General features: G+C 39.7%; 1 protein-coding gene across 1 annotated transcript in view; it reads left to right on the top strand.

Moving 5' to 3' along the window:
* Nucleotides 1-26717, top strand: part of SLC35F1 (solute carrier family 35 member F1) — a 352447-nt gene that overhangs the window by 63621 nt on the left and 262109 nt on the right. The window lies entirely within an intron of this gene.

Genomic DNA, 26717 nt, shown 5'->3' with positions numbered 1-26717 from the left:
GGGAGATACTTATACAGAACAATTATTCTTTGTTTATCTGAACTTCAGCTTGAGCAAGGTGTCTTGTATTCTATCTGGCAACCCTCGCCACACCTGCTGTTTGAACTCCTCTCAATCTGGTCCCCACCCTGGCTTGACCTCTTGCCTGCCCACCTGGTAGTATTAATTCTTTTACATAATGTGGATATGTTTTTCAGTTTACCTTCTGCTATTGACTGACTCACATGTTAGTAGATTCCATTGTGGTTAGTTTAGATGGAAAGCCACCCGAAAGCAGAAGCCCACCCAAAACTCACACCCCAGACTCATTCCTCCCTTGGACATCACCTCCAGTGTCAAAGGGCTTCAACTGTTTCTAATTCAAAAAGCTGGCCATGGAGCCAGGACTCAGATTGACAAGGTTTGCATTGTACAGGCCATAAAGGTCACAACCCTCCATTATGCCATTAGAGTATTTTGTTAGGAGGCAGATGTGAGTTTTTGGTGCCTTGAAAACCAGATTGTACAGTGTGTATAAAGCAGATACCAGCAGATACAGCTTAAGGACTGGTTTTGCCTCACCATGTTTCCTCCTTTCCTAACAGAAGTAGATTTCAGAGGCATTAATGTCACCTTACCCACATCTTTTTCTTTCACTAACACTGCTTGTTCTCTAGCAGTCAGCACACTGGTGCGTTCCCAATCCTGCTGTGTCCTGTCTTTTCTTCATAAAGAGAAAATCTTGCTTAAATCACTCGTTTTGAAGCCCAGAGGCATTAACATCCTATTATTATTTCTTTTCTTCTGTTAGGCTCTAAGCCCAAGGTCCTGTAAGAGGGTCTCTGGTGAGACAACTGAAGAAAATCCAATTCTGTTTCTGCTAGGATGTGCTGTGTGATCATCACTGCCGTGGTCCTTTAACTTGTGTCCAGTGGATCCAGCTGATGCTGTTTCCGATATTGGAGCCTTTTACTTCCCAGTGTGATGGCACATGGAGCTTTTCCTACATCTTGGCAGGAATATTTGATGCATATTTCTCTTTAGCTCTGCCAGCAAAAATTACTTATCAGGATTTTTTCCCCTTTGTAGTGGTAACAAGTTGCTGTTAGCACAGTTAGGAAATTCCTTCTACCCCTGTGCTGGGGGGCTTCAGATTCCTTTCCACTCCCCGGATGGGTTTCCATTTGTGCATGTGTGTGGCAGTCAGTCACCCTGCACAGTTGTCCAAGCCTCACCCGTGTTATTGAAGTGGCAAGGCAGTGTCTGTTATTGACCCATCTTTGTTGGTTTTGAAACAACGTGTGAGGGAAGCTTCAGAAACTTATGTAACTAAACCTCCCCACCAAGGTCCAGATGATCAGATAGGATAGATGACCTTCAACCCCTGCGAAGTCTGGGATTCTAGGAGGTGCATTATAAAAGAAATATGGGGAATGGCAGGTACTCCTGACTCACTGAACACTGTTGGGAAGAGCCCAATTATTCCCATTTCATGAGACCTTGATGACCTTGTAGTATTACAAGAATTAGGTTGAACATCCAGTTCTAATGTTGTATGTGTTGCAGTGTCTAATTCAACAACTATACATCTCAGTGGCAGATGTTACCTTTTCTAGAAATATCACAAAAGAGATTCAGGGGAAGGTAAAAGTGGGACAGAAAGGAGTTTCTGTTTTTATTCACTTACTCATCAGACAACTGTTGAAGACCCCATCTGCCAAACACTGTATTGGTGGCTGTCCCTCCAGCTTTAGGGAGCTCTAGGTTAAAAAAAAAAAAGAAGAGAGAGAGAGAGAGGGCCACACAGAAAGTGTAGTCACAGTACACTGTAGTGAAGACTGACCAGAAGTATTTACAGAGTATCATGTAAGCACTGAAGAGTCTAAGAGAATTGATTGATGATATATAGAACCCAAAGTAGGTGATGTTTAAGTTAAACCTGAGAGAAGTGGAGGAGCTCACCAGGCCGTCCTAGAGACAATTCAGGTAATGGGAGGGATAGGAATGAAGACACAGGGACGAGCAAGGTGTTGAGTTAGCCTGTAGCAACAGGGAAGCTGGGCTGATTGTAAGCAACAAAGTGACATCATCAACTCTGAAATTTAGAAACAAAACGCAGAACATAGGAAGACCAGTTGTGGCTCTGATGAAAGCATGCAGTCAGTAGAGGCAGAGGCAGTGGAAAAGGAGAGGAAGAGGTGAATCTGAGACAGCTTTGGTTGTCGAGGAGCAGAAGAGGATCTCCCATTCCAGTGGAGCTAGGTGTTTTGAGTTGCTATGAAGTAAGATAGGAAAACAAGGAGGAGAAGGAGATGTGGGAGAAGGGGGAAGAAGGTATTAATTATATTCTGGCTGTTATGGGTTAGAGGTGGAACATATAGATAACGATATTGGGAATACCCAGCTGGGGTGCAGGAGGGAAATGATGGTGCAGACACAGATGTGGTCATTACACAAACATAGGTGGTGGTTGAAGCTGTCATCCTGGTAGAGCTCAACAGGGAGAATGAGATGTGTACAACTGAGAGCAGAGTCTGCTGAATGTTTAAGGCAGGGGAGTGAAAGGAGCAAGAGAAAGACTGCAGGAGGGCTGCCTGGAGGGACTTGCATCCGGTGTGGTGATGGTGCCTGAAAGGGCACACGGCGGGGCTGGGTGTTGACAGCTAGTGTCAAAAGTCACGAGGGAAACTAATCAGCTTCACAGTTCTTATTGGAACACTGGCATTGAACGTTTAGTTGCCTCTATCTTGTCCATTCCCAGGCATCACCCAAGGGCTTCTGAGTGTAAACAGGGATGCTGAACTGTGTGGGCTGCTGGCTTTCTTAGCAGTGATGAAGAGGAAAATGAGCCACATGACATGGATTATGCTTGACGGTCAGATTTACTTTCACAGGCTACTTTAAGCTTTAAATTTTCTAAACTCTGCTAAAGAATATGACAGTGGTTGGATAAATGTTCCCATATTCACACCACTACGTGCACTATTCTCTTATAACTCCAACCTGTAGAGTAGTTAACAGTATTGTTTTACTTTGTGTGTGTGTGTGTGTGTGTGTGAAGAGATCATTTTAGGGCAGGTAGAACTCTGGCACGTCTGCAGCCTGATGGGTGTAAAGGGTACTGATATGTGTCTGACAAGCTATGCACGGCATTGTCTGCATTTTTCAGGATCACAGCTCTTTGCTGATGCTTTTAAGGGTATAACAAAATACCAGATTCATACTTAATCTGTGCTCTGTTACCATCCCTAAATCTATTCTGTCACATTTATATTTAAATATGTATTTATTTAAGGTTTCTGTTTTTCTTTCTAAGTGAATTAGCCTTTTTTGATTTCTTTTCACAATGATGTGCTCTCTTAAAAATCAGTTCTAGGAAAGGAAGTTATTTTCACTCTAACTTGACTCTGTATTTCTGTCACAAATTTCATGTTAGCTTTCCCTTCTGAGATGACAATGAGTATCTTTGAAAGTTATGGAAATGCAAAATGTGGGGAAGGAGACCAAGAAGTCAACATTTAATGAGGATTTGGATTAGCACTGAACCTTCATCTTCAAGAAATAAAAACGCCTATGATTTCAGAGAACAGCAGGTTCTCTCTTTCTTGCCCTCACTCTCCATTTCCTTACGTGTAAAACATGAAAATAAGAAGGGCAGAAACGATTTCAGTTTTCCCTGACAACAGCACCCAAAACATTAGCTGTGGTGGATAATGTGGGATGATGAGCTAACATTTAATTGGAACAGAATTTGCGTATGGTTGGGCAAAGGGAACCTCTGAGGAGTTGACTTCAGAACAGATTCCCTCTGATTGGAAGGTGCTTCCGGCTGGCAGAACAGTTTGAACATTTTCCATAAGAACTTCTCAGAAGGGAAAGCCATCGAGACGTGGTCTAGTGCTTGGGGTGCTTCTGCTCAAAGACAATGAATATGGAACTGAAACAAAAACCCACATATTTTTTTTCTTCCAAGTTTTCTCTACATCATTACTCCTTTAAAAAAAATCAGCAAAGTAACCATTCATTCTGACTTTGGAACATTACCTGGGAGACACTCTATAAATACATACATTACCTTTTCTGCATCTTCGAGTTCTCAACTATATGATCTTAATTATCCAGCAGTTCTCCCTAATACCTTATCGAGGTGGTGGCATTTAAATTTTGCATGATTCTCCATCTATCCCCTTTTCTTAATTCTATCCATTAAACTAGAGAGACTTGGACTGGGACATTTGGATTAGAAAAAAGAAAAATATAATTTTGCCCCTTCCTGCACTTCTGTCAGCAGACTTGTAACTGTATTGCCTTGGTCTCAAAAGACAGTCAGCAGTGGAGTGGTGGTAGATGAGCTTAAGGACTTGAAAACCAACCCCATGCCTTTGGACAGATGGCTGGTGCACTGTCTTTTATGGATGAAGAATGGTCAGTTCTTAATTGTAAATGTGAGTTATGCTCATCCAACCTGGGAAACCTCTTTTTGAAGTGGATTTCCTCAAAGCCCAATTGGTTACTCAGTTCACCTGCCTTAGAAAATTCAGAGGCAGTCAAATCCATGCTGTGCTTCTAGACAGGCAAGTGACCTTTTTCTGGCCCACACAACTTTCATAATTTTGACCCCACTGGTGAACTAGAAAGGTCTTTAAAGATAAAGTAGGAAACCCATGTATTACATAGATGAGAAAGTGAAACAGAATTTGTCATTTCTCTCTACGATTAATTAAAATCCATGTTGGAACCTTGTTTCTGTTGTGATTGGCCTGATTTTTTTGAGTATTAGATATGGAGGTCTATTTAACTGCCATGTTTGGGTTGCCATATGGAATTAGAGTAGCCAAAGTTGGAGGCTCCAGTGGGAAGAGTTGGCTTCTCTGCTTCTTGAACCCTTTGAGAGGTATAGTCTATCATCTCATGGGGATCCATCCAAAAATTTCTGTTATAATCTGCCCTCCAATTGCAGTTCGAACTGTAGGGAAAAAGTAGCACATTTACTCAAAAATATCTCTTTATCTATTTGGCGGTAGCACAGTCTCTCTTCTATTTTCAGTTATTGTTATTGGCAGTAATCAATATTTTTCAGTGTTTGCTGTGGGGAAGACTCACTGCCTATTCTTGTGTACAAGCTAAAACTCACTTTAACATTTGTAAGTGGTTGCAAAATCGAAATAATAATATTTCATAACATGTGAAAATTGTATGAAATTCAATTTGGTGTCCAGAAGTAAAATTTGGAGCACAGCCATGCTCATTTGTGTACGTTTTGTCTAAGGCTACTTTCGTGCTGTAGCAGCAGAGTTGAGCAGTTGCTATAAACACTGTATGCACCACAGACCCTAAACTATTTACTGTCTGATCCTGTACAGAAAACTTTGCCAACCCCTAATCTATATCACATACTTTACATATGTTAGCTCACTTAATCCTTACAACAATGCTACTTGGTATGTGCATTTATTGTTTCCTTTCTACAGATGTGTAAACGGAGGCTTAAAAGGATGTATGTGAATTGGCCAGAGAGAAACAGCTAAGGGATAATGGAGCTGTGAGAGTAACGCACATTTGTCTGGTGGGGAGGTGCCGGTCTTTTGTCATATGCTAAATTGCCTCTATTATTGGCTAACAACTCTATCCTTTTCTATAACTGTGTGGCTGTCTTCTGCACTGCGTCTTAATTCTTTCCATTTCCATTAAACAGAAGAGTCAGTGAATGCACACTATTACACAGTAAAGCCAGCGTAATTTACAGATTACGATCTGATAAATCTTTTCCTTGATTGAATGAGGAATCTCTCAAATGCTACAGTTGACCTTCTAGTCATTGGTAGACTATACATGAGAATCAAAACACAATATGCTTTGCCTCCCTTTCCCCTGGTACCTCTGTCTGATGGATGCTCTAGGTAAATGCTGATGTGAGTATAGGCTGGAGGCGAAAGAGAGGTTGAACCACAGGAGGAGGCTATCGCGAGCAAGACCTGTGCTTTGAACTTGCTGCTTGTAACTTGAGCTTTTTAAATTGAGCAGTAATTGTAATCATTTCAGGTTCTCTATTTTTGGTGTTAATGCTTAGCTAAAAACACACATTAGACAAATCACAATTCATTTGTAATGGAGGGAGAGGGTGCTTGAGAAACAGTCTCTGAAATTATAATTCAACTTGTGTGCCGAGCTGTTTATCTTGTAGAAAAGTGCAACAATTAAAAAGTCATTATCTTATACATTTTGAATTGGAGTATCTCAAGATGTTCCTTAGACAACACAAAGGAGCATCTGAGGCCACTGACTACCTGTAGCTGAGTGATATAAATACCTATATAGACATACTTCTAAGCCATATGCTCCGTATGTTGTTAAGATATCTTCAAAGAAACTAAATAGTACCTCTATCCATTGACTCATTTCCTTTTGACTTTCCAGGCTGAAAAGTTAGGGAAGAAAGAAAATGGTCTATAAAATTAATTTAATTTTTTTCTCTTAATGTAGCTTTGTATTTGTAGAAAAGCTAAAGTAAATATGCCTGCAGTTAAATTGGGTATCCGAAATAAAGTTAGGCCTCCTTTGTTTGTTGGGAGCAGTTGGAGACAATATCACTAGCTTGAGTGAAAAGGGAAAATTGTAAACAGACGTGATCCAGGGGTATGTCTTGGTAATCCAAATTCGTGTGACGGGGCGTCACCACAGAGGACAGGGCAGGGCTGGAAATGTTCAAAGGTACGAAGCTGTGTTTCAGCCTCTTTCTCACTGGATTAGGCCATACATTCTCTTGTTTCAGATTCTTTCTAGTGTCTGCTTTAGGCTTTTCTTCCTTTGAACCCGTCTTTTGTGCTTCTCCATATAGATTTTGGAATATGGTCTTCTCATGGCTCACCAGAGACTAACCAGTGTTCCAGGTCCCAATTTCTGGGAGACAATCTGTTTCTTAGTTTGGATTGGGGACCAGTGAGATATGGCCAGGGACATAGGTCCCATAGTTTAAACGTGGCCATTAGCATCTTGCGTTGAACATAATTTTCAGGAAAAAGAAGTGGCGGGCCAGGCAGAATCTCAGAAATATATCTGTTACCTATACTGATTGCTCATGTCAGACCAAAAACAAATGGGCTACTTATTTATTAGCTTTGCTTTCTCTTGCTTAACTCAGAAGAGCTTGCTGCAATGATATTTGTCTATGTTTTTGTATGTTCTGTTTATTTTCTACAAGTGCTTTAAGTCCCCCGGCTATTGGGATGTTGTAGCTGAAATCTTGGGAGAGCTCACACATTGGCCTGCGTGCAAGCTCTGTTCCTGATCATATCTACCACTGGGCTTCTGAGGGCAAGTTACCTCGGCGTGGCTGACCCCACTCTACATAGTGTGTTTGATTTTCCAACTTCACTAGTCAGAAATTGTTAGTCTATGCCTTTCACCCTGGAGAGTTTTGAAAGATGACGAATCTCTATATTTACCCCACTTTTTAAAGACGACCGAAAGGGTCAGATATTTCTGAGGTGCCATTTCTTTCCAGCAGCTTTAAAGTGCTTTTGTTCTTAACGGCAATGGCAGCTCCTACTATTAGCGATGATTTCCAGCAGCCTGTGTTGGCCCTCTTGTGCTTAGTTCACTTTCTTGCCTATTATGTGCTGGGCAGCATGTTGGGTGCTGGGAATGCAGACATGGAGAGTTGACTTCCACAATTAGGTAGGTGTAGTGATTTTAAAATGCACAGGGTTCTAAGGAGCACAGAATAAGGGCATTCAGGTGAACTGCTGGGACGGAAGTGATGCTTCTTCCAAAAGTCATGTTAAAGGAGCAAGGCTGTGCCTCACACCTAACTGCTTTCTCACTTTCCCTTTCCCCTGTCTTGCAGGAACACCATTGTCAAAACTCAGGGAACTACACACATGTGAACCTGGTTCTGGGTCCTGTCCTTTCATCTGTCTATGCTTGTGTCAATTCCATTGTCTTAGTCTTAATGTCTTATGATTGTCATTTTATAACAAGTTTGCAATTAAGTAACGTAAATCTTCCAGCTTTCTTCTTCTCCCCCGTCCCCCCTTCCTCCTCCTTCATCAAGATTGCCTTGGCTGTTCATTTGCATATCAATTTTAGATTCAGCCTTTCAGTTTCCACCAAGAATTCTAGTGGGATTTTGATTGGGATTGCTTTGAATCTGTAATTCAATTTTGTGAGAACTGATGTCTTTATAATATTGAGTCTTCCAATCCATGAACGAGGTAGTTAGACCTTTTAAAAATGCTTTCCATAAAGGTATGTCGTTTTCAGCAGTAAGGCCTTGGATATGTTTCCTTAGATTTATTCTTCGGTATTTAATGGGTTTTAATATTATTGTAAACGGATTCTTTGTTAAAGTTTATTTTTTATCTGCTACCAGTATAGAAATAAAACCCATTATTTCATATTTCTGGGTATCTGAAGTGACTTTGATACATCCACTGAATTAATTCTGTTTGTAAGTAGATTCTTTTGAGTTTTCTGCCTATACAAGAGATGTTCAGGCTCTTTCTCTTCCAGCCCAATCCAGGACACACAGCCCAATCTCTGCATGAATTTGAGGTCTTACTATAGCCTTTGAATTTGAGCTTGTTCCACTTCCCAGTCTCCCAAGCAAGGCATCACAAAGCCTGCTTAGAAATGGGGTGGGAGTAGGGTAGAAGAGAGAGAGAGAAAATGAATCTAAGAAGAACAAAGGCAAATGAATACCTCAGTAATTATTATGCCTGCAGATAGAGGCTCCTTGGACAGTTAAGTGCTGTCCTCTCCCAGACATATAGATTAAGCTTGTGACTCATTTTTTTTGTCAGGGCGTTTTCCAAAACAGATTATTTTACGCCTTTTAAATAAATGACAATTTTCATTGGCAATACAGAGTTATAACTATTGCAGCCCAGGCAGTGTTCCTTCTAAGGCTGAAAAAATAGCTTTCCTTTCAGAAAACGTGAAGCTTGGGGTACAGAGTCAGAACCCACCAGCGCTGGGGCATTCAGAAAAGAATGGCCAGGACTTGCAGCTCCACAGAGGGGAGAGCCCTGCAAGCCTCCATCCTTCCATTCAGGACAGTCAGGAGGACACACGTCACTCCCCAGCAGCTCCATGAAGCCAGGGAGCACGTGGGCTTGACCACTGCTTAGTTCCCAGACCCTCGCAAGGTGCAGGGCACAGCAGGTACCCTAGCAGTGTTTATTAAGTGAATGAACACAGTGTAGGACAATGAGTATCTAGTGTGTGAATCACTCAGTGCTACAATATTATTTTATCTCCAGGTGGGAGGCAAGATGGTGGATTTTTTTTTTTTTTGGGACTTTTTCATGGTCTTTTTTTTTTTTTTAGTCCAAGTATTGTCAGTGTTGTATTAATTTCTGGTGTACAGCATGGTGATTCAATTATACATATATATGTATTCCCTTTCATATTCTTTTTCATTAAAGGCTATTATAAGATATTGAATATAGTTCCCTATGCTATACAGTAGGACCTTGTTGTTTATCTACTTTATATAAGATTGTGGATTTTTTGTATGTAGTCCGTTCACGTCTATCCCAGAGCAGCAAGTCTGTCTAGAGTAATATAACATAACAATCCATTTTGTATTTCTTAATTTAGTTCAAATCAGAAATTTAAGGATTTCTTTGAGCCATAGAAGACCTCTCTTAAGAGAAAACCAAAGGGAAACCTATATAATATAGTGAAATTCTCAAATCTCCCAGCTCTATTTGTGTCCATGCAGAGTTAAACAAAGAGTTCCAAGTCCCAGCGCCTGAGTCTGCAGTGTAAGAGGGTTTTTTCAGTGATATTATTTGAATATCAGAGATAGATGTGCCTATTATTAATACTGGCCAACCTGACCATAACTCTCATGATACTGAGGAATGTGCCAACACAGAAGGTTTCCCTTGAAGACGATAAATGTGATAGCTTCTTATATAATGTGGAGTAACGTTGGTTTCTTAATATTTATTATCAATGTCTGACTTAGGACTGAGAGGCGAGGGAAATGGGGAGTTATTGTTTAATGGGTACAGAGTTCCATTTTGGGATGATGAGAAAGATCTGAAGATAGACAGTAGTGATGGTTGCACAACCATGTGCATACATTTAAGGTCATTGAATTGTACACTTAAAAATCTCTACAGCAAAGTGAGTGGAGAGGAAGTTCATACCCTGGGGGCTGACGTGGACTCAAGTCTCAGGTGATTCATGGCCAGTGACTTCTCATAGGTCATCTCTGTAAGGATCACTGCATTCAGGGACCACCACCCTCCATCCCAGCACCTCCAGCATTGCACTGTGGCACTTAGTAGGTCTCTGTTTCTAAGACAGAACAGTTACAGGAACAGCATCCTTGTACCATTTTTAGCTGAACGCATTTTATTCCTTCTTATGTCCCCAAATGGGAGACCTTCTCTTTATAGTCAACCTGTGTACCATGCTTCCTGAAAGACTGCCAATGGTAGGAGATGGGCTTCCCACTGGTAGCCTGTCAGGTTGTTTGGAATTCTTCTGCATGTAAAGTAGCAAGTCTAGAAGAAAAAGGTCTCCCACTCAAAATAAATTTTGGTCTGGTTTTCATTTGTTTTTATTTTGAGGACATTTTATCTCAGGTATTTAATTGTGGGATGTTCTGAAGCCCTTTTGATTTACGGAGGAGGTTTAAAAAACGGAACTTGGATTGTAATTACTGATGTTAAAAATGATTTGCTTTTTTTGTTAATAAAAAAAATTAAAACCCATAAGTACTGTATTTAAAGTTAAGTATCCTAAAACTAGGAACAGTCACTAAACTTAGTGTTGGGTTTAATTAATTTCTTCAGTGAATATGGATGCAAATTTGTAGATATAGTTTATAGGCAGAATGAAGTAAAGTAATAAATATTAACAGCACTAATAAAGCTTTGCTTTATGAAAAGGAAAATGATAACTAAAATAAAGCCTCTGACTTCATTTTCTTGCAAAGCCTTCATAGAAACATCAAGTTCGTTTGGCCTGACAAACGACAATGGTGTTTCCATTTTGCAAGCTGTTTTGTTGTTTTTTGTTTGTTTGTTTGTTTTTGTTTTGGTAGCAGAGTTGAGTTCAATTTAGCATATGATTATGACAGCGAAGCACTTAAATTCCAGAGTTCCTTTCTGCCTGGAATATCTGATTCAGAGTGACAGCTGATAGTTTTCATTTCCTTTGGTTAAAAGTGGTTTAAGTGGATAACTTCCCTTTTAAGGGCACTTGAATCATTAAAAAAAAAACAAAACACATACACACACAAGTGAGATTCTTCATCCCAATGTACTTCTACTGATTTTCAGTGCAGTGTTCTGAATCCTGAGCTTTGGCATCTAAAGAAATTAACTTGACATAGACACTGAGGAACTTCTGTTGCATTCTGGAGGCCTGTGGGAAGTGTGGGCAGTCTTAGAAGAGAGTCTCACATACACTGAGTCTGCACCATATGCTTCTCCTTCTCTCCTCTGGGTGGAGTGTCTCCTCCAGCTCAACCAGTGGTAAATTTCCAACAGAATTCACTAGATAACTGTTAGATGACTGGAGAAGTTTATTATTTCAGTAATTTCCAAATTCACAAAAGAAATAGGACATTATGTTGTATGAAACAGTGCAACTCAAGGCAACTCACCAATTACACATTCCCATCCATAGTTTGCAGTTTCTAGAGTGATTGCCGGCACATCAGCTCACTGGTTCTTGAAATTACCCTGTGAACAAGTGCCTACTGTGTGCTGAGCCCTGACAGGCATATAAAACAAGATGAAGAGACGGCTTTCGCCCTTTTAAAACCTGCTCTTGATTTTCATGAAGTGTTGGAAGTCTGTGATATTAGTAGAAGAGAGGTTGCATGGAGGAATAAAGGGAGGCCCAGAACAAGCTGGGGGGCTGGTGCCTCTCTGTAGTAGCTGCAGGTGGGGTATGGTCCCCCACAACCCAGTCTGCCACTGGTTCTGTTGTAAGTCTTCATAAATGACCAGGACTTGATGAGATTTGGCCAACTTGAGGGGATTCATGGTATTGCCTCCCAAAAATCAAAAATAAGCTATAAGTTTATAAAGTGTATGGTTTGGTGATTCTTAATTTTTTCCTGAATGGTTTGGTGATTCTTAATTTTTTCCTGATTAGAAAACTGAGTGGGCATTCTAATTGCTGCAATTCTTGAAAAATGCCAGAAAAATATAAAGAAGAAAATACAAATCATTTGTAGTTAGGACCAGAGCAAGACATTAGAGGCATTAAGCAAAGAATAGAAAAATATAGCACCCTCAACCCACATTTGTATTTCAAAATGAAAACAATACAAAACTCTCCAATAAACGTAAAGAAGTCCAACTATGTTACAATTTTTTGCATGATGACTGTAACTCACTGCTTTTTCTTATTTAATCATGAAGTTCTTTCAGAAAAAAATGTTTTTGTTACTTCTGCTCTGCTGGTATCTTAGCCACCTGCTGACTGATCCAGTGCCACCTCTCCCTCCTACAACCCGGAGACAATCAGTCTTCCTGTTTTGGTATATATTCTTCTTGAATTTCTTATATAGATAAAAGCAAATTTTATAATTACATTGGGGTCCTGAACATGTAGGTTTTTTTTTTTAAATTTTGATATTTTACTTACTGTATCATGATATTTTCATGCCATGAAGAAATCTTTGAAGACACTTTCGTTGTCAGAACCATAGCTGTATTTAGGCAGCCTCTGATTGTTTCTGGTTTTATAAGGTGGCTTAAGTAAGGTTCTGTGAACAGGCTGCTGCTGTTCATAGAACCATGTATCTTTTAATCCATTTCTGATTTTTATTTGTGTTAGTTACCTAGATCTGGTTTATATGCCTGCCAGCAAGTCTCTCTCTTGGTACCTTTGACAACCCAGGGTGGTAGTATTTTTAAAAGGAATAATAATTTTTCTCACTTGACAGAGAAAATAGTATCTTGTTTTACTTTACATTTACTTGGTTAGTAGTGGGATAATTTTTGCCTCTATTTATTGGTCAATTTTTCATTTCTGCCTATGTCTGTTGAACATTTTTTCTCATGATAAGCAAAATTTTTATAAGTGTTATCTCTATATTAAGGCTATCAAGCCTTTTTTCATGTGTGTTGAAAATTTTTGTTCTCTGTTTTTCTTGCCTTTTAATTTTATGGCACATTTGATATAGAAAGATTTGGGTTAATATAGCTAATGTTCATTACTTAGAGAGCCTTTCTCATTCTGAGATCTGAAATCCAAGTAGATTTCCTTCTAGGCATTGAAAAGTTGTTTTTCCTTTCCTTTTTTCCCCTTCTTTTTGACTTCTTGACATCCTCTGATTAATGTTTTCTGTTTTACACAAGTTTTTTTTTTAATTTTTAATTTTTAATTGAAGTATAGTCAGTTTACAATGTGTCAATTTCTGATGTATAGCATAATGTTTCAGTCATATATATACATATGTATATTTGCTTTCACATTCTTTTTCATTATAGGTTACTGCAAGGTACTGACTGTAGTCTCCTGTGCTATACAGAAGAAATTTGTTGTTTATCTGTTTTATATATAGTAGTTAGTATCTGCAAATCTCGAACTTCAATTTATCCCTTCCCACCAGTGACTATAAGTTTGCTTACTATGTCTGTGAGTCTGTTTCTATTTACATGAGGTATTGTTTATTTCCACTTACCAGTCATTTGACATAATTGTATTTGAAGTGTTCAGTTCTTGAGTTTGTGAGATGACAGAGGATGTTCTAAAAAGTTAATTGAAGAATCCTCGTCCTCTTTTTGATCTCCTGAAATTGTTTCCTGTACATTAGAGCAGGTGTGAACTTTCCATCCTCTCCTGATAACATTCCCTCTTCCTTTTCCTTTTCTTTGCATCCATATTTCTCCTTACCTCTCAACTTTCCCTAGTTTTTATTTGAAAAACCAAAATCTATCTTTTGCCTTCTCAGCCAGGCAGGTATGAAGACCCTGGTCACAGAGAAATAAAATTAGGAAATTTGATAACTTTGCACATAATATGCCTTTCTGACTGAGACAAATTTCTCACTTTTGTAGATATTAGAACTATTTCCCATTGAGCTCTACTTATTTTTCTGTGAGAGCAATTTTTAATGGAATGACTTAAGGTTGTTTTTTAAATGCAATAAAGAGACAGTCAGAAGGGAAAGATTTTTAAAGCTAGAATGGTGCAGAGAGAAATTCAATTTCTTATTTTGAAATTAATTGATAGTCTTTCCAGGAGTCCTCAGTATTTCTGAAGAGTAGTTTAGTTTCATTAGCTTCAGCCTTCTACAATCCATATGAGAAAGAGAGGATTTTTGCAGATGGCACTGGGCCATGCTTCATTTCTGGTCAGATCACATCATAATGATGCCACTTATTCATCCATAAAAGCTTGTGGAAGTGCACTGAACATCTGCACATAATGCCGCCATTCACGCAAAGAAAGACGAGGACCCTGTTTATCACAAGGGATCTGTGAGCTCTCTCTTCCTGCTCAGTCTGCCTCTGGAGTTTCAACTGTCCTGGGAGAGAAGTGCCAACAGCCCATTAGCCTGATGAGCCAATCCATACAAACGTGCTCTCTGCCCTCCCGCATGCCTGGCCCGAGCTGGGGTGCAGCCAACATGCATTTAGTTCTTCTGGAGCCCATCAGCATTGTTCTTTATTCCTCTGTCCCCAAAACTCTGCTTGGACATATGGCTTCCCATAATCACATGTTCTGCATAACCGTTATCCAAAGCAAATTTCAGTTAAAAATTAGAGCAATTCCTTACCCAGATGTTCTTACAGAAGTATTAGTTCAATGAAAAGTTTAATGATAGTTCTTTATTTTCAGTAATTTCTAAATATGCTTTCATTTGTCCAATTAATAGATTTTTAAAATTGAGCAGCTACTATGTGCCAGGTAATATGGATATATCAGTGAATGAGAAAGAAGTCATTTTATGTCCTTCAGCTTAATTTAAGTACAATAAATTTGTACTTTGGACTAAGCCTTTGAGAATTTTTATTTATTACTTTTCCAGAGAACAATTCAGTTTTCGCCTGTTCATAATTTAGCATAATTTAGATCAAAGCCTGAAGAAAAATCTGGAAATCTGAGCAGCCTCACTTTTGATAGTTGTCGTCACCTTTTTCAGCTTTAAATAGCTTTCTTGTTTCCTTAACTGATAGGTATTTTATGTTTATCCATAATACATTCCTTAATCTGTGTTTGCTGTAAATAATGGTGATGCAGTTGGTAGGTAGTTCTAGTCCCAGGGTGAGACTAAATGCAAGTGAAATAGTTTTCTATTGCTGCCATAACAAATTACCACAAACTTAGTGGCTTAAACCAACACACATGTATTATCTCACAGTTTTGTATGTCAGAAGTCTGAATGGACTTGGCTGGTTTCTCTGCACTGAGTCTCATGAGGCAGAATCAAGGTGTCACCTGCCCTGATCTCTTGTCTGGAGGGTCTATGTTCATTCAGGCTGTTGGCAGAATTTAGTTCCTTGTGGTTGCAGGACTGAGGTCCTTGTTTCCTCTCTGTCAGCTAGAAGACTCTCTCAGCTCTCAAAGGCCACTTGCATTCCTGGCCATGTTGCCTCCTTTATCTTCAGACCAGCAATGTCCCATCTCTTAGAACTGTCTTGGAACTTCATACTTTGAATCTCTTTGTCATTTCCTGTTGCTCCTTCTTCTCTATCTGACTCCAGTGAAGGTCTCTTAAGGGATCATGTGGTTAGATGGGATCCAACTGGATAATCCAGGATAATTTCTCAATTTTAAGATCTGTGACCTTAATTCCAGTTGAAAGGACCCTTTTGTCCTGTGATGTAACATTTTCAAGTTCACACGGATTGGAATGTGGACATATTTGTGGAGCCATTTTGGCTTCAAGAGCTTTCAAGGACCTCCTCCTCACAAGAGGTCTTTCTGACTGTTCAGCTCCTCTCCACAGCCTGGGAGATGGGTATTATGTAGCCCAGTTTTACAGGTGAGGAAACTGAGGCTCAGAGACAGTAGGGTACTTGCTCAAAGCCTTGCAGCTAATAATATTGGCATTGGAATTTGAACTCAGTCTATCTCCAAGGCTATAATACTGTGTTTAGTCTGTGGGAAAAAAAGTAGTATAAAGTATCATTGACTGAATGCCTGTCCGTTGACATCATTAAATACTTTGGTAAAATTAAACTTCATCAGAATGTTCAGGATCTCCAAAAAACTAAGATGGGTGAGAATATACATGCATCCCCTGAAATAATTTCTGCATTGGAAATTTGTATTCCTTATTTTTTTTCAATCTGCAGGCAAACTAATGAATACAACTTAAAACATTATTACAAAATGAATACCAGTGCCTCATCATTTCAGTAGATACTCTGTAAGTCACATGTGACACCATCAGCACTCTGAATTAGGATATACGTTAGGGGTCACCTCTCCTGACATCTCACCTAATGTACAAATCTGTGATGCACTTTCCTGACTCTCCAACCTCGTCCAGCTTGACTTTTTTCTCACTACTAGAATACTGACAGCATCACAGAATTGACTATTTTGCAAGGTAGTTACTTTTACTACTACTAAAGCACTTCTTTCATTAAATAAAAATCTTGCTTCTGCCATTTTCTGCTGCTAATATTTATTATAAAGTTTAGGAAAATTTCCAAATATATTTTCCCACTAGAAAGGAAAATTGGACAAATATATCCACATGTTTTGCTAAATACCAGTGAAGGCCTTTGAGAATTCCATTCAAATTAAAGTTCAATGAAGGCAAGTCTTCTTGTACATTCAGTACCTGGAACCTGATGCATGGCTCTAAGATATGCTAAATAAGTATTTATTGAATGAATGAAGCAGCAGATGGATGATGAATTTACATTTTCCACATACACCAAATGAAACATATTTAAGTTCTGTTTTAGAAATGGCCAAAAACATTTTGTTTGGACATTTTGATAAATTGGATAGCTTGTATTGCATAGAAAAGAGAGTACATACTGTTTTATTTTTCACAAAAGGAGAAAAGTTACCATTAAGTAAATTTTAAATGAAATAAAAACCAGTGTGGGGAATTCATTAATGCCATTTCCCATTTTGGAGAAACAAGCATTCTCCCTGGCTGAGGGAACATTCAGATTGCAAGGACTATCCAAACCCCACAGAAAGAATATAAATCATGCAATTTATTTCCTTTATATTATATGTATTTATATAACTGTATATTCAATAAGGTTTTTTCTGAAATCCCTACATTTAAGATAAGAATATGAAAACTCCATGTTTACTTTTTAAAATGAAAAGTTCAAAGAAAACATTTCAGTGTTGAATCTGCATTGATTATAACAGACATTTTTAAATTCAAGGGTGTTAGATTAGTGGCAAAGCAAAAACATGCACATTTGTGCTGTGCAAGAAGAATTTCTTTCTTTCCAGTTCAAATAATGGTTTTCCAAGATCTCATTAGACCCTATCTCAGGTGACGACTTGCTATGAGAGACATGCAAAAATATAACCGTTTTCATGATGTGAGAATTTCTAAATTGTCTGGAAGAAAAATCAGAGCTAAGAAAAAAGTAATATCAGGAAGAAGAAACTCAAAATTATTTTTTGAGAACTTAAAAAATATTTGGTAGCCGTTCCTACAACTCCAAACATGCAATTATTCAATTTGTTTTATATTAGTCCAGTTATTTGTGCTTTCCCAACAGTTGCTGCATCTCTTTATGCTTCCCTACGCTGTGAAGCCAGTCTTGTGCCGTGGCTCGGCACCCAATAGCCAGATTCTGCCCAGTGAATCAGTTAGCATACAGACTGCACACGAACTCATTTAGAAGGACTCGGAACCACGTGTGAACTGTAATAAGACCATCTTAAATTACATGCAGAGAGGTTTAGTTATAAAAGGTCAGTTGAAACTCAGTGTAAAATAGTTTGGGATGGTCTTTCAAGGCTCTGCCACATCAGAATTTCCTTTGCTGTGGAATGGCTATCCCTGTGCGTGAACCTCTGAAGAGGCTGATAGCTCTTCCAGCAAACCCAGAACAATGAGAAACTCAATAAGTAATGACAGGAAGTTTATTTCGGAGATTCTCTCACTATACACCTAGTGAACTCTGTAGTCATCATGACAGCATCATGGAGTGCAGTGGTCCAGGTGCAGGAGGTTCTGGTTGGTTCGGTCCTGGCTCCCATGGCAACCTCTCAGAGGCTGTGGTCTCTGGATGGGTCTCCTGGGAGGCTGGGGGAGCCTGTGGGTTGTCCTTCATGCAGTGCTGCTCTGGTTAGAGGTCGTGGCACGGGGATGCCCCTTTATTCTGGATATAAGCTAAGAGCATGCTGTCCAGTTGTTGAGAGAGAATCACAGAGAGAGAAAACCTAAATCACAACTCAGTTTTCTCGCCTGTAATATGGAGATCATCATACTGCCTATTACATGGGGTTACTAACTTTATATTAATGATTTTGCATTATTTTTCTTAAAGAAGGCATTCCAAGTTGTATAAAGCTTCAGATCCCGCAGAACCTGGATCTGCCCTGCCTGGCAGACAGAAGTGAAAAAAGCAAAGTCAATGCTCCCGCAAGAGAGATGAGGTAGAAGAGGCTCAGGACTTGTTCAGCCTCAGCTTCTTCATTCATAGGGTGGGGAGAGTGGTATCTTTGCCCCCTTACAGGGACAGTGTGATGCTCAGATGAAGAATGCATATGAAAGTAACTTACAAATGTAAATCACTGTTATTATTGTTGTTGTTGTTGTTGTTGTTATTATTATTATTATTATTATTATTAAACAGTCTTTATATGCAAGGCCTGTGTTTTGCAAATACAGTAAGCACTCTGGATAAATGTGCCCCAGGTCACCTTTAATTCATTGTATTCTTGCTAAGCATTTATTTCTTCTTGAAAGATGACGCTTGCACAGGTGTCTGGAGAGTGCTATTTTGAAGTTTTTATTTTTGTTCATTTCAAATCTTGAAATTGAGTAATCCTTCTAGGTGTTCTTGTGGAACAGAAACTTTTGGGGTTCTATTTAGCATCCAGAGTTTCTATTTTATCACAGAGAGTTTTAGCAATGATTGAAGTTGCTTACATTTGGGGGATTTTGCTTATTGTCTGAAACTTAAATCCTTATAAAATATACTGACCATTCTTTTGGGAAATAAAGTCCTAATTGTGCTAGATTCTGTCCTACCATCACCTAAAATTCAGGTAAACTTAGTTCAGAATTCATTCAGCAAATATTTATTGAATGTCTGCCATGTACCAGGGATAGTTTTAGTTGCTGGGCATACAGAATTGAATAAGATACGGCCCTTGCTCTCCAGAGGCTCCCAGTCTAGGGTGGAGAAACAGACAAACGCATAACAGTTAAGCTACTTGATGGATGTCCTGACAGAGGTGTTTATTTACAGGGGTTAGTGTATGACAAGAGAAGTGTTATCTCCATTAGACTGGTGGGTCTGAGGTGAGTTTCCAGAGAAGATGACACAGAAAGACATTTGAAATATGACTAGAAGAGAGCAAGACAAAGAAGGGGAGGAAAGGCATGGAGGAGTGGAACAGCCTGCAGTGTTCAGAGGACGGCCAGTAGCATGGTCCCGGTGCACCTGCGCCTGCTCACCTGCCGCAGACTGTGGAGCTGGGCCGGAACAGGGGCGGAGCTACAGGGAAGCCTTCACTGCGACACTCAGGAGTTTGAGTGGCCTTCCAGAAATCATGGGAGCCACTGAAAGGTGTTTCCCCTGTTCTTATCAGTGAAACCACTTTTCTCCTAGTCACATAGATTTAAAGCCATGGTGTCTACTTCCTCTCTCTGCTGTTCTGCGGACCATTTACTAGTTCTTTTAGTTTGTCCTTTGTGGTGTCTCCAGACATTCTCTAGTCTCACTATTTTGCCCTATTTTAGGCTCATCTTCCCTGTGCAGGGTCCACTATGGGTCCCCCTGAATGCCCTCCCTGCCTGCCCTCCTCCAGTCTGCTCAGTATCTTCACCCTGACAAGTACATCTGCTTAAATCACTTTGGCCTCAGAAAGCTTAAGCAGGTGTCTGTAACTCATGGTATTCTGCCAAATACAGTAAATAGATATTGACTTCGGTTAGAATGAACTAAAAACCTCCTCCTTGGGCTCTCAAAGCCCTTGACGCAGCACCAATGGGTCAATCATCCCCCTGGGGCTCCAGTTCCCCGCAAGCCCACCCTCTCATCTGGCCAGGCTGGCCCCCAGTGCTCCTCCTGGCTTTGCCACCAGGCCTTCTCTGTGTCCTCTCTGTAGGGGACAAGTCTTCCTCCCTATCTCATTTGCTGTTTCTGCCCCACAATACTGACCCATCTTGACCTGTGTATGCTGCCCAGAAGTGTTAATTATTATTTTAAGTTATTTGACAGTTATACTTGATTCCTTCAAGTCTCAAGCTCCTTGAGGGGAAAGTGTGTGAAATAATCCATCAAGCACTCAGCACAATGCCTGGCACATAGTAGGCTCAATAAATCCTCATTATTATTATTATCATATTTTGGTTTGTTTTAAAGATATGGTTTTCTTGCATCCCTAGAGCATCTAGTAAATGAGGTCCATAAAAAGATGTACTATCCAAACTGAGTGGCTGGTGATAAATCACGATAAATGTCTGGCCAAATGTTGAGAGTTATAACGAAAAGGTTTTCCTTTTGCAATTTTAAGTTTCAAAAAGTGTCTGATTCCAGGCATGCTCTTGATAGAACTTTTTTTTATTGTTAAAGTATATCTTTTATTATTAAAAATTTGACACTTATTGCAAGAATTGCCAAGGATATGAAGTCTACTCAATAAAAAGTAAATGTTCTTCATACTCCCCCTACCCCCCGAGTTCATCTGCAAGAAGTAACTCCTGAGACAAGGAATTCTTGAGCCGCTCTGTTACATGTATGGTAAAATGGTGGCAACTTTGACACTGCAGATTTATGAAAGAAATGTCAAAGTCATCAAAGAAGTATGTTCATCATTCTCAAAATTCTTAAGACATTTTATTAATAAACTTCTTTATTCAACATTTATTAATTCGACACATGTTCATTGACTACCTACTGTGTGCTGTATATTGTGCTAAGGTGACAGAGAGCATGTGCTCTGCCACCCAGCTGTGATCCCCATGGTCATTGTGACTAGAGTATTGCCGTTTGTTCCTTGATAGCTTATATTAAAGGACACTTCAGCCATTGTGAACTGGAGCCCATTCTTTCTCATAATATACACTGAATTTAACTTCTCCTGCCCCTTCACCCATTCCTGTGATTTGATAATGTGCTCATGGTTCTTTCCCCATTGTATTAGATTGCTATTGATATGTAACACTTGGCCAAAAACTTAGTGACTTAAAACGGTAACCATTTATTATCTCCCATTTCCGTGGATCACGAGTCCAGTTATGGATTAACTGGCACACCGGGGTTTCACTAGGTCAGGCTGCAGTTCTCATCTAAGAGGCCTCTTCTCAGCTGGCGTTGAAGAATTCAGCTCCAGCAAGTACAGGACTGGTCGATTTCTTGTAGCTGTTGACCAGGGGCCACTGTCAGCCGCTAGAGGCTGACTCCAGTTCCTGTGGCCTCAACAGGTCTCCATAGGCCATTTCACAACATGGGTATGTGCTTTCTTCTAAGACAGCAGGCATGTGTCTCTGACTTCTAATCCCTTCTGTTCCTCTATGACAGACATAGAACTCATCTAGTGTGGCAGCGACTGACCCATCATATTCACCCTGCACCTGTGGAAGAGGATTATGCAGGGTGTACATGTTGGGGGGCGGTATTTGGGTGGGTGTTTTAATATTTTGCCTACAACACCCATGTAGGATGTTGATATGTTAGAGTCAATATTTCATTTAATTGCAAGTTGGACATGTGAAAACAAAGCAGAGGCTGGTCCGTGAGGAGGTTCACTTCAAGAGGTAAAGAGTGTGACCACCATCCTTACTTGGTGATCACAGGAGGTTGTGCTAGTGGGGCCATCATCTTGACCTTATGGGAGTATTTTAATGTTTTTGCTGAAATAGTCCAAGGAGAAGAATTTAGCTCACAATTCAGAGAAGGATAAGAGAAATTTTTCTGGAATTTACTTAGAGGAGCAGAATTTAGTTATATTTAATGCTAGTGACAGACCAGATTAGACTTAAGCAGATGGCCAGTGACAACCACAGATGGTAACAGCCTCAGTTTAAAAAGCCTGCCTGTTGCCCCAGGGAATAACACTCCTTAATATTTTGCTTCCACTGTCCAAATTCCCACTGGAGTTTCTTTAGACTTTTCCTCAGAATCTAGCTCTTCAGCTCATGTTTTCATTTCTGTTAGTGGGAACCAAAGACCTGTATGAAGAATTTCTGATGGCACTATTCTAATTATTGAACATGCCACATTGGAGAACTTGTAACACTGGTAGCCCTTAGAAGTAGGCATTGTCATGGCATTTATGTGCTGCCCTGAAGTGCCATGTATCATTTGCTAGATGTATAGTCACTTAACGACCAACAAATCAAGTGAAAGAGATGTGTTGTGTCAGATCTGAAGCACAGAATTATTCATTTGTTCTATATTTTCTGAGTGCCAGGCGCTGTGTTCATGCTCAGGATACAACAGAGATCAGAACCGACCTGGCTCCTGCCTTCAGGAGTGGAGGGAGAGGGATCAGACAGGCTAAAGGGAACCTAAACATTATTTTATTCTCTTATTTCTCAAAAAGTTAGACCTTTTGTTTATTTTACAGACAGTGAAATGATAGCGCATCAAGGAATAAAAGATACCTGAGGTCAGGCTGTGGGCGGAGTCACATTAGTAATGAAATTTCAGCGTGCCAACTGGTCCAGTCTTGTCACGCCATCTCCTGCTTTTTAAATCTAAAGAAAGCTAAGTGGAACTGTTTTGAAAAAATAAAATAGGCATGGAGAAACTCAGAATCACTGATCTGCTGTTCTTTCAGTTTCTGTGCCCCACGTTGACACAACTGGGCGATTTTGCCCAGGGTCACAGAGCTAATTAGAGGTGAGACCCTGTTTAAATCCTTCAGGTCCAATCATCTTTTGACCACAGCTCCATAAACTACTTTAACACCCTCTCCTCTTCTGTCCTTTGTTGTGATTTTCTCATGTGCTTATAATTATTCATTCAGTAAAACTATTTTCGAAATGACAACCTCAGTTTTTTTTAGTATACATTTTATTCTCATTTTCTTTAAAGTTTTTATTCCAAATAGGTCCGACTGTACTTTCAGATATTTCCTCTTAGATTTATCTTCCACCTGTGCATACTTAAGAGTAAAATTTCCTGGTCTCAGGCATCTGGCTTCTAGACAAAGGAATGTTGCGTTTATTTAGAAGGAAATTTGCATACTAGAAGAGTTACCACCTGGAAATTTACTGACTGCCCGTTTTACAGTTGACCCCTGAAGACAAACCATGTGCATGTGTGATGCTTATAATTGTCACTTTGGATTCTTTTAAAAATAAGATACATTTTTATATGTGGGAATTGACTAAAAAGAAAATCCTCCCTAACTAAATTTTATTTTGATAGCACATAGAGGTAGTTTAGTGTTCAATGTGCTAATTCCAGAATCTGATAAGGTAAATTCTCCTTTGTGGTCCAAGAGTGTCTCTATATCCTAGACCTAAGTATGAAACCAGGATGTACTGATGTTTTGCCACATGTCTGTTCAAGAGCCTCTGACTAGTTTTTATTATTTTAGAACAGTAATGCCACCTGTTTTTACATCTGCCTCCTCCTTCAATATTAATGCACTGCAAGGATTAAGTAGTTGTTCATAAAATGCTATTGAATATATTCCCAGAGCTGACGAATTCAGCCCTGTGATAAAGATAAGGGAAAATAAAAGTGGTTTATGATATTCCAAGAATGTACTCTTATTCTCGATCATTTTTTAAACCATTTTATTAGGCCATCTCAATAAGTAGATGCAAAAAAATGTTGACTTGTTAACACATACAAAAAGTAGAAAATGCATGTGGTTCTGTTAGGCTCAGTCTACTCATAAATGGGCCTAAGAACGTGTGTTACTCCTCAATGCTTTTATTACTGTTTTATTTTTCCTCCAAGAAACTCAGAATTCTTTACCCAAGCTTGTGGTGTTCATGGCAATTCTCTCAAGACCAATGTGAGGTGAGCGGACATTTTTTAAAAAAAGAATCTCTCAGATCCTCTGCTTAATCCATACCTGTGACACATATGAAGCTCAGAATAACCTCCTTCCTTCTCCCAACTCACACAAACACACAGACAACCAGGCAGGATCATCTAGACGAGGGCTGCTCGGCTGAGGCTGAGTGTTCCCCCAAGGATCATTTGGCACCGGAGACATTTTTGGTTGTTACGGCTTGGGGGGTAGAGATTGCTGTTGGCGTCTGGCAAGCAGCAGCCAGGGATGATACAAACATCCTACGGTGTGCGGGACAGCCCGCACGACACAGAATTATCTGACCCAAAACATCAGTAGTGGTTGAGAAACTCCTGTAAAGGCAAAAGCACCAGGCAGAGGGGGAAGAGGTATCAGAGATCTTATGTCTTAATGTTATCAAAAATGATATCCTATTACTTGTCCACATTAGTGACCAAGATGGAGAGGAAGAAGAAGCAGGAGGCAAAAGAAAACGAGAGGAAAAAGGGAAATGCGTGCTTATTTGTTTATTTAATGAGACTTGTGATACTTTTTACTTTTTAATAAACTTAGCCACTGTCATTTATTTCATTGATCTTCCTCTGAACTTGGCCCTGTCACAGGAGACGGTATTTGGGGGCAAAAAATGACTGAGAGAAAGAAAACAAAAGAAATGGAAGAAAAAGACCGTCTGGATATGTGACTATGAGAGTCTTCATGGTGTAGTAGCAGGAAGGGTTAGCGAGCTGTCGCCAGTTTTGTCCTGACGGGGGAACCTGGGCTGAGACGCCGTGCTTGGTGTGTGGACCCCACGTTATCAAAGGATCCTGCTGCTTCTGTCCTTAGTTTTACTTGCTAACTTGCTAAATGGTTCCCGGCACAACACTGAACCTCCCTGAAGCGAGACTGCACTTCACTTTATTTGCTTTCTGTAATTCAGTAAGAATGGAGAGATGCAGCGAGAGGTCTAAATCCAGAGATTAGTGCTGTTTTACAGGTGTTACCACTTCGCAGCATCATTCATTAATAACATGTTCAACCACCCGAATGGAATGAGTGCTGCTACTACAAACCGTCAGCCCCCTGCTGAGATATGAAATCTTTTACATTATCCTTGGTAGTAGCTGCCAGTTTTGCAAGCAACATCTTTTGCCAAAACTAGCCTTCTCTGGTGGTTACTTAGAATTTGGATGGGTGTGATTTTTTTTTTTCCTTTTTGAGCAATTAGTTCATTAGTGCAGCAGAAATCATGAAAATAGGTCAGCTTTCTTAGAGTTGGGTTCTTATACTTCCTCCCAACCCCCTGGAGAACAGCACTTAAATATTAATAACATCACTGGGAAAACACGGCAGCTATTTCCCTGTTTTCTGCAGCTCAATGAAGAGTTGTTCAGTGTGGACCCCAGTGCTCTCCCCTCATGAATGGATGTGATTGTGAGGAAGCCATCTCCTACTAAGGCAAGATGTGACACTGGGAACAAAGGCTGGTTTTTAGTCTGATGTGATGAGCTCACCCCAGTGCCCATGTGGGGACTTTGAAGCTTATCCAGGTGCCAGCTTTCTGTATATGTGACATTCTTGGGGGAGCTTTGGCAACTGGGAAGCAGACCTTTAAACGTTTATCTGCTGTATGTGAATTACAAGGTCAGATGGGGTGAGATGTCATAATTTCTATTTTGCCTGAATTTCCCCCAGAGGAAGCATATTTTCTTCACCCTGAGTAAAGGAAAACCATTATATTTTCAATTCAGCCAAGTCTACAAAGGCGTTTTAAAAGTAAATTTGTGTAATATTTTCTGGGCTGGATATGTCTGTAAATAAGAAAGTGCATGTCTCCTTTTCAGTATCTACCACACCTTCTGGGAGGCTATGCTATACTGCTCAGGAGAAATACAGTTAGGAGACCAGGTTCAAGCATAGCCAGGTGAGATGAGAAAATCTCACAGAATCAGTTTGGTTTTTTTTTTAAGTGAAGTATAGTTGACCTAGTTTCAAGTGTACAACACAGTGATTTGATATTTTTGTAGATTTTATGCCATACAAAGTTATGATAATATAATTGACTGTATTCTGTGTGTTGTTTACAATCCTGTGACTTATTTATCTTATAATTGGAGGTTGGTATCTCTTCATCCCCTTCACCTATTTCATTCATCCCTTTACCACCCCTCCCCTCTGGCAACCATGAGTTTGGTCTCTTGCTGTGAGTCTTTTGCTGTTTTGTATAACTCAATATTAAAAACAACAGAAATAGACAATCCAACTAAAAAATGGGCAGAGGACCTGGACAGACATTTTTTTCAAAGAAGACATACAGATGGCCAACAGACACATGAAGAGATGCTCAACATCACTAATCATCAGGGAAATGCAAATCAAAACCACAATGATATATCACCTTACACCTGTCAAAATGGCTATCATTGAAAAGACAAGAAATAGCAAGTATTGGTGAGGATGTAGAGAAAAGGGAACCCTTCACTGTTGGTGGGAATGTAAATTGCTGCAGCCACTATGGAAAATAGTATGGAGGTTCCTCAAAAAACTAAAAATCCAGCAATCCCACTTCAGGGTATTTATCCAAAGAAAACCAAAGCAATAATTTGAAAATATATATGCGTCCC

The sequence above is a fragment of the Camelus bactrianus genome, chromosome 8 (genome assembly GCF_048773025.1).
Source record: "Camelus bactrianus isolate YW-2024 breed Bactrian camel chromosome 8, ASM4877302v1, whole genome shotgun sequence".
Lineage (NCBI taxonomy): Eukaryota > Metazoa > Chordata > Mammalia > Artiodactyla > Camelidae > Camelus > Camelus bactrianus.
The sequence above is the reverse complement of the archived record's forward strand: the minus strand, read 5'-3'. Positions and strand labels throughout refer to the sequence as shown.